Below are 8439 nucleotides of genomic sequence, written 5' to 3' on the forward strand. Positions count from 1 at the left end.
GTGTGTGTGTGTGTGTGTGTGTGTGTGTGTGTGTGTGTGTGTGAGGGGGAAGGTGGCGGTGCGGGGGGAGGTGGGGTAGAGGATGAGGTATGTGAGTGTATGCATGCCGACACTGTGGGAGCAACAGGATATTGGAACGTATATATATATATATATATATATATATATCTTTGTACATATGTGTGTGGAGATATGGGCATATGTGTGTGTGCTTGTACTAGTAAGTGTTCATCTGTGTGTGCGTGTGCGTGTGTGTGTGTGTGTGTGCCCGTGGAAGCTGTGATACGTAGACTAGAAATGAGTGTGTGGAGGAGGGGGGTAGAGGAGGTGCAGGGTAATGTGTGTGGGTGTGTGTGTGTGTTGGAGCTCATGTACGTTTATATGTATTTGACTGTGCTTTCATATCTGTGAAACTGCATGTTCGGTGCATATCTGTTATGCATGTGTGGGTGTATATGTGAATGTGTGTCTTCATGTCTTACATCTATTTGCTCTTTTTTTTTTTTTTTTTCCTCAAGGCCTGACTAAGCGCGTTGGGTTTCGCTGCTGGTCAGGCATCTGCTTGGCAGATGTGGTGTAGCGTATATGGATTTGTCCGAACGCAGTGACGCCTCCTTGAGCTACTGAAACTGAAACTGAAACCTGCTACAAAAAAATAAGACTGGTAATTTTCCGTACAATAAATGAATATTGTGGAAAACAAAATCCGCATCACACTTCTGACAGCGCAAGACTCACCAATGTAGGTATACTCACCATAATAAAGTGGAGTGATGGCCTAGAGGTAACGCGTCCGCCTTGGAAGCGAGAGAATCTGTGCGCGCTGGTTCGAATCACGGCTTAGCCGCCCATACTTTCTCCCCCTCCACTAGACCTTGAGTGGTGGTCTGGACGCTAATCATTTGGATGAGACGATAAACCGAGGTCCCTTGTACAACATGCACTTAGCGCACGTAAAAGAACCCACGTCAACAAAAGGGTTGTTCCTGACAAATTTCTGTAGAAAAATCCAGTTCGAAAGGAAAAAAAAAATGCACGCAGGAAAAAATATATATTAATAAAAAAAGAAAAAGAGTGGCGCTGCAGTGTAGCGACGCGCTCTCACTCGGGAGAGCAGCTCGAATTTCACACAGAGAAATCTGTTGTGATAAAAAGAAATACAAATACAAATAAGAGCACCCATCAAAGTACCCACCTTGAAGTCCACACCAGTGACCTCCGGCAGCAACACCCAGGACCCTGTTTTATTTCCACGTGCATTCACACCATGACAGGCAAACATTAACTACAGCCCCCTTTGTTGCCTGGTCGCCAATCGGCTCCACTGATCACTCTTTGGACGAGAACGAAGTTGGAGATGTACAGTCTGGTAATTTTGTTGTAATAATGAAAAAATAAAAAAATAAAAAAAATAAAAAAAACCGAACGAGCTAACGCGGCTTCGTCAAGGGTCCAAAGGTTCAGAAACAATCAACACTGAAAACCTAGGCGCACTGGGCATTGGGGTACCTTCGTTAGATTTGCCTGTCATTGCCAACATTGCATAAGGACGTGTTTTCTTTGTCCAACCCTTCCACATTTGACGAAACAGACAGAACGCTTTTTTGTTGTTGAACACAGTAATAATCGTTTCCACAGTTGATAGTGCAATTAGCACTGAGGACACAGCGCGGTGGACTGAAGGGCGGGGCAGGAGAAAGAAAACCCGACCTTTCAGAAAACACTGTGTGCTCCAGGCACTCTTTGAAAGTTGTGCATGTGTTTGAGATTCATTTTCCGAAAGATTCCTTCATCTATTGCAACTGTCTGCGGGATATCCCAAACCTTCATCACTACCTCTGTTGTGTGTGCATGATGAAAAACTTTCGGTCAGAGGACAAATTGTCGAAACGACTGTTGCGCAGTCTCGCGCACGCAACATGTTCTGAATGTCGAGAAGTTCACTGGTGAAATGTTTTGTGTAACTAAAATCAGCATGCTGTGTCAAATGTATACACACTCCACGTGCTGAAACGGAGTCGAATCGGTTGAATATTTGATTTTTTGTTTGTATGGTGTGGGTTTTGTTGTTGTTTGTTTTTATCAATTATTCAAAAACCCCTTCTATTCAATCAGGGAGTGACCCAGTAACACTGTTAAAGGTAATAACGTTTTCATTCTTAGCGTATCTAATTTGAGAGAAATACATCAACTTCCATGCAAAGTCCTCCTTTAAAAAATGAACCTCAGTACGTGTTGTGCATGTATTTGAGGCTCGGCAAGATCTCCTTCCCTGCTTTTGTCATCTTCGTGTATGAAGTCAATAATAAAAAATCCAAAAAAAATCCATGTATTTCAACCGAATTTGATTCTTCTACCCAATGTGGGGTTTTGTGGATACAGGAATACGCCAGCTAAATGACTGTATAAAAACAGGTAACTGCAACTATGATGCAAATCATGCAAGCTTGCAGTTTATTTAGTCTACTTTGATACACCAGTAATACAGCAGTAGTAACTTGCTGCAAACAGGCTGGACCTCTGGTTCTTTCAATGCCGACTTCAGCTTCTAGCTGAGTCGTGTGCTAGTAGTACGAATGCACATTTGAAAAGTTCATTTAAAAATTAAAAGTTTGAAAAAAATGAACAAACATTATTTTGTATAATCTTTTTCTTTATTTATTTTTTTCTTCTAAGTTTCGACGTAAACTTTGTTCGAATAATTGACGGTGGAAAAAGCCGTGTATTTTGTTTCGCCAAAGCATTCTTATCCTCGTTTTCTGATGGCGTTAAATGAAATTTTCCACCTGATCACAGGCATCTGAACTCATTCCAATGATCGTCCGAACTCGCCCATGACTGTGACCGATTCCTTAGAGTTTTTAGTCATTTGTTATGTATTTATTTGTGGCGATACAGGCAAAAAGCAGGGATAAGGAGATCTCCCCTGGATAAAATTCTACCACCCATTGAAGGAGACAGCTGACACAAACAAGTGCTGGGTACTCACCGGGACATCCATGTTGGGCAGGAAGGCTTAAAGCGGACCACCACAGTCCGCTACAGAGACAGTCGTGTCTCCGCCTTCCCGCCAAAACAGCCGGTCGCTGGCCCAGCTCCAAGTTTTAAACTCCCGCCTGTGGACAAAAAGTTCAGTCCAATCAATGAAAGGGGTGACATCTCTGCACTCAGTGGGCACACAGGGACAGAAAATACAGCCCAACTCAACCTGTCACCCCCACTCTTACTGGAGTCACCCACTGTCTGCAGCAAGAGACTCGATCAAGTTCATTCCAATCAATCAAGGGGTGGCACGAGTCAAACGCTGCCCACGATCTATGTGGTTCAAAGAACAGACAAGACAGATAGAAAAGATCTGTCTCAAGAAATCATATAAAACTACCTGCAAAAACCCTGCATAACATATTTTGAAAACATTCTTCGCGACGTGCCTTCCGATGTGGTGCTGATTCGAGAGATTGCCTAAATCGGATACAATTGATTGGAACCAGGGTTACGGCAATGTCCAATTTTCGCAACCTAAACCATTGAACATAGTAGCTGCGTTTCCATGGTTCTGCGGGACGAAAAACGAAAATCAAGATGTTGGCACATTAGTTTAGTGACTGAATCCACATCAGAATTCAGTAAAATACCGTACAAAATAAGAGTCGAAATCCACTGAAAATGGGTTACAACATCTACAATTGGTAATATCGTTTCATACATGCACAACAATTGCTGGTAAAACAGGTGCAATAATTCAGGATGCTAAAACTGGACTTGACCCAGAGTGACCGTGTTAGTGTATACAACAAAACTACAATGTCTTACCTTAAACAAAAATCTCGGTTGGAACACATTCACAAGAGAAAATCCGCATACATGACAGCCTCAAGACACACAACGAAATATCTGGTCCAGAGAAAATTCCCCAGCTACTATTAAGCATTATTTCTTTGGGGGAAAATGGCGATACAGAAATCTGCTCACCTGAGAAGTTCGCCTGGTCGACCGATATTCTCGCGTTTCACGCAAATCTGAACTGCACGTATCAGCAAAGGACTGAATATGTGTGTGTGTGTGTGTGTGTGTGTGTGTGTGTTGGGGAGGGGGGTGGGGGTGGAGGTGGGGTGTTTTTTTGGGGGGTGTTTTTCAGCAAAGGTCTGCATGTGTTTTTCTTGCTTTTTTTGTTGTTGTTTATGTACGTTTATGTGTATTTGATTGTGCTTTTATATCTGTGAAACTGCATGTTTAGTGCATATCTGTTAGGCATGTATGTGTGAATGTGTCTGCATGTTTTACATTTATTTGCTTATTTATCATCATTGTTGTCTTTTTTATTTAATTTATTAATTCTATTCTATTTCATTTTATTTATTTATTTATTAATTTGTTTATTTCTTTATTTATCTATCTATTTATTTTTATTTTTGTACGAAGCAAAACGTAGTCATAACTGACACAAGGCATGCAGCATTGTTGTTGGAGTGAGACGTGTATCTATCTATCTCTATAAAGAATTATATTTCACATTATTATGCAAGAGCTGAATGACAGACAAGTGGAGAGAGCCAGGCACATCAACTGATCATACTATTCATAGCCATGTTTCAACTAAACACTAAACATCAGAAACTGTAGTCATTTGTTGTGTACTGTGCCAGCCATCTAAAGAGAAAAGATCTTACCTTTCACAGTGAAAGGGCAAGTCTGTCATGTATCCTGTCATATATCCTGTCAATCACAAACAATAACAATTTACATTTTAGTATATACGTGAAACTGAAACTGTAAGTGTAATGTAAAACTCTCTCTCTCTCTCTCTCTCTCTCTCTCTCTCTCTCTCTCTCTCTCTCTCTCTCTATATATATATATATATATATATAGAGAGAGAGAGAGAGAGAGAGAGAGAGAGAGAAACACACACACACACACACACACACACACACACACACACACACATATATATATATATATATATATATATATATATATATATATATATATATATATATATATATATAAAGATGATAGGGAAGAGGTATCATCACGCACGTCTGTTTATATATATATATATATATATATATATATATATATATATATATATATATATATATATATATATATAAAGATGATAGGGAAGAGGTATCATCACGCACGTCTGTTTATATATATATATATATATATATATATATATATATATATATATATATATATATATATATATATATATATAAAGATGATAGGGAAGAGGTATCATCACGCACGTCTGTTTATGTATATTTGTGCGTGCCTATGTGTTGTGGGTACTGTTAGGTACACATGTTATGTTGAAATGTATGTATCAATTTTGTGTGTGTGTTTGTGTGACGGTGTGTGTGTGTGTGTGTGTGTGTGTGTGTGTGTGTGTGTGTGTGTGTGTGTGTGTGTGTGTGTGTGTGTGTGTGTGACTGAATCACATTTTGCTGTGTGTATGTAACACTGATCTAATGTGTTATGCAAATAAAAGTGTTAAAATTTTAATCATAACATTATAATATAAATTCATCATTTTAAGTCCAGTCCAGTTACTCAAGGAGGCATCACATTCACAGAGTTTGGACAAATATATATATATATATATATAGCTCAGAGAAGGTTGCCAAACTGGCTGACAAAACAATGTGTTGTGGGTAGCTCACTAGCTGTTAGTGTTAGGTGCACATGTATACTTGTAAAAATGTATGTATTCATTGTGTGTGTGTGTGTGTGTGTGTGTGTGTGTGTGTGTGTGTGTGTGTGTGTGTGTGTCTGTGTGTGTGTCTGTGTGTGATATTTTGTTGTGTGTATGTAACATTGATGTAATGTGTTATGTAAACAAAAGTGTTTTTGTACAGCACCTATACCAGATTTCTGGATAGTGTGCTATAAAAGTATCCGTTATCATAATTTCCATTATTATATGTTGTTGTTTTTTTCTGTTTATAATGTGCATGAAATAAAACAATGAGACTGAGAATGATTGATTTCTAAGTAAAATTTTAATCATAACATTATAAAATAATTTCATGGTTGTAGTCCAGTTCAGTTACTCTATGTGGCATCATATTCACAGAGATTGGACACACACACACACACACACACACATATATATATATATATATATATATATATATATATATGTGTGTGTGTGTGTGTGTGTGTGTGTGTGTGTGTATATCTATTATTTTAGTTGGTTGTTTTTTGTTTGTTTGTTTGTTGTTGTTTTTTGGGGGGTTACATGATGGACTGACATATTATCTCATACAACTTGAGTTCAACAGCCACAATCATCAAACTGATTTTTGTGTGTATTACTTTAGCGGTCTGACACAACTTATGAGGAAACAAAAATGTTATTAGTATTACTATCATTATTATAATAATTATTATTATTCTTAAATGTCACGGCTTTCGATCAGAGAAGGTTGGTTGCCAAACCGGTTGAAAAAACGACCCACATGATCAGATTTCTTCTGTTTTCATTTACTCTTAACATCATGCCTATCTGTCTAGTAGTAACACAACAGTCACCTGAATAAAGATAAACATTTGACAAAACTTGTACACAATAAAACTGGACATCTTTTAACGTTTTCTTTCACTAACTTCGTACTTAGCAAACACTGATACAACTACCCACCTTCTTGATCCTCGATCGAACGACGAGACGCTATCCCACGATGCTTCACGATTTGGAAAAAATGCAAAGAACAGATATAGGCTCACATTGTTTACACACCTGAGCCCAAAATCTATTCGTCAAAAAGGGTTCTGTATATGTTATTATAAAACTTCGGGTTAAAAGAAAAAAGAAATTCCAATAGCAGAAGCGAACCCCAGGTATTCGGATGAGAAGAAACTGTCTTATCCATTGCACAATCGTGCCTCCTGTACTGATGCTCAAAAATATAATATTTAATTTAAACATGCTTTTTTTTTTTTAAAGGGCGATAAATCGATTGCAGTATTCGCAGTGAGAACGCTGTTCAAGTCATATCATTCTGGTGTATCTAGGGCATTCAAAAAATCTTTAACGACAATAAAAAATTATTTTTAAGTCCGCGGTAAAGAAGACGTGGCTATCGCCGCAATCACACTGCAACATTTAGCCGTTTTCTCTAGATCTAGATAGATGTACAAGTTTAGTTACTCCCACCGGGGATGTAGTACGACACGGTCGATTCAATTTCTCTTTTATGTTCATTCCAGTTTTATAGTTTTAAAGTTGATATGAAAATTGAGTATTTTGTTAAACTAAGAACATGTAGAGCCAAGTACAAGTACTTCTAAACGTCGTATGAAGTGAAAAGGACTTCATTTTGAGAAAAGTGAAGACTGGCAGTTTCGGGCATAATCCAGTAAGTGATGAGGCGTTCACAAATCTTTCTCTGAATAACTATTTAACGGTCTCCTTCTCCAACTTTCCATCACATGTTATCGTGTAATGTCAATTGAATATAGGATTGAACGGGCAGGTCAACAACTTGAAACAAAATGGCGTCGTTCACGTTCGCAAGACTGAATATGAGCACGCGCTTTGAATGTGTATAAATATGTGTACCCAATCATTAATTTTTGCCCATGAACTTCAGGGCTCAGCCAACAGATCTATAAAGTCCACTCGTCGTATTGATTTTAGTATTTTCCGAAAAAGACCACTTCATTTGGGCGAATAAACATAGTGAAAGCCCTGTACACTGAGAGTAAAACACACAAGCTTTTTATGTACTGAGTATAATTTCAAAATGTAATGTTTAAGATGAGAAAGATCAGTTTAAAGCAAATTAAGCCCCCGGCATAAGTACAGATTAATTTCCCTTTTTTACTATCTGCACCAAAACGTTTGCAAAATAAATAAAACTTCCATGCTTAGCAAAAGAAGTTCCTGTTCGAACAAAAAATGAAAATAATGACTGCTCTTGTTGTTGGGTCAGAATATCAGATCAAAGTGCCAAGTTTAGAGATTGCCAAAAATATAAATATAACAGTAAATGCAGTTTGCATATGATTAGGCTTCATTTTTTTTTTTTTTTTTGTGCCCATCCCAGAGGTGCAATATTGTTTTAAACAAGATGACTGGAAAGAACCGGATTTTTCCTATTTTTATGCCAAATTTGGTGTCAACTGACAAAGTATTTGCAGAGAAAATGGCAATGTTAAAGTTTACCACACACACACACACACACACACACACACACACACAGACAACCGAACACCGGATTAAAACATAGACTCACTTTGTTTACACAAGTGAGTCAAAAATGAAGCCTAATTATATGTAAACTGCATTTACTGTTACAGAAATTGAGTTAGCCAGAATTAATGAAGGGGAAAAAGGACGAAAAAGGAGAAAAACAAGAAGACGTTGCATCAATGCATACAATACATCATTCATACATACTACTGGAGTGTAAGCAGATGACCTCACAATCTTAA

The 8439-nt window shown here is 38.0% G+C and overlaps 1 long non-coding RNA gene across 1 annotated transcript in view; it reads right to left on the minus strand.

The window, feature by feature from the left end:
• Positions 1-6752, minus strand: part of LOC143280761 (uncharacterized) — a 9397-nt gene extending 2645 nt beyond the window's left edge. Inside the window, exons 1-2 of the long non-coding RNA XR_013055057.1 lie at positions 6644-6752; positions 4671-4716 (exon numbers count right to left, since the gene is read on the minus strand). This is a non-coding gene — a long non-coding RNA (uncharacterized LOC143280761). The remainder of the gene's footprint in view (positions 1-4670; positions 4717-6643) is intronic.
• Between the last annotated feature and the right edge of the window lie 1687 nt (positions 6753-8439).

This window comes from Babylonia areolata, chromosome 4 (genome assembly GCF_041734735.1).
Source record: "Babylonia areolata isolate BAREFJ2019XMU chromosome 4, ASM4173473v1, whole genome shotgun sequence".
Classification (NCBI taxonomy): domain Eukaryota; kingdom Metazoa; phylum Mollusca; class Gastropoda; order Neogastropoda; family Buccinidae; genus Babylonia; species Babylonia areolata.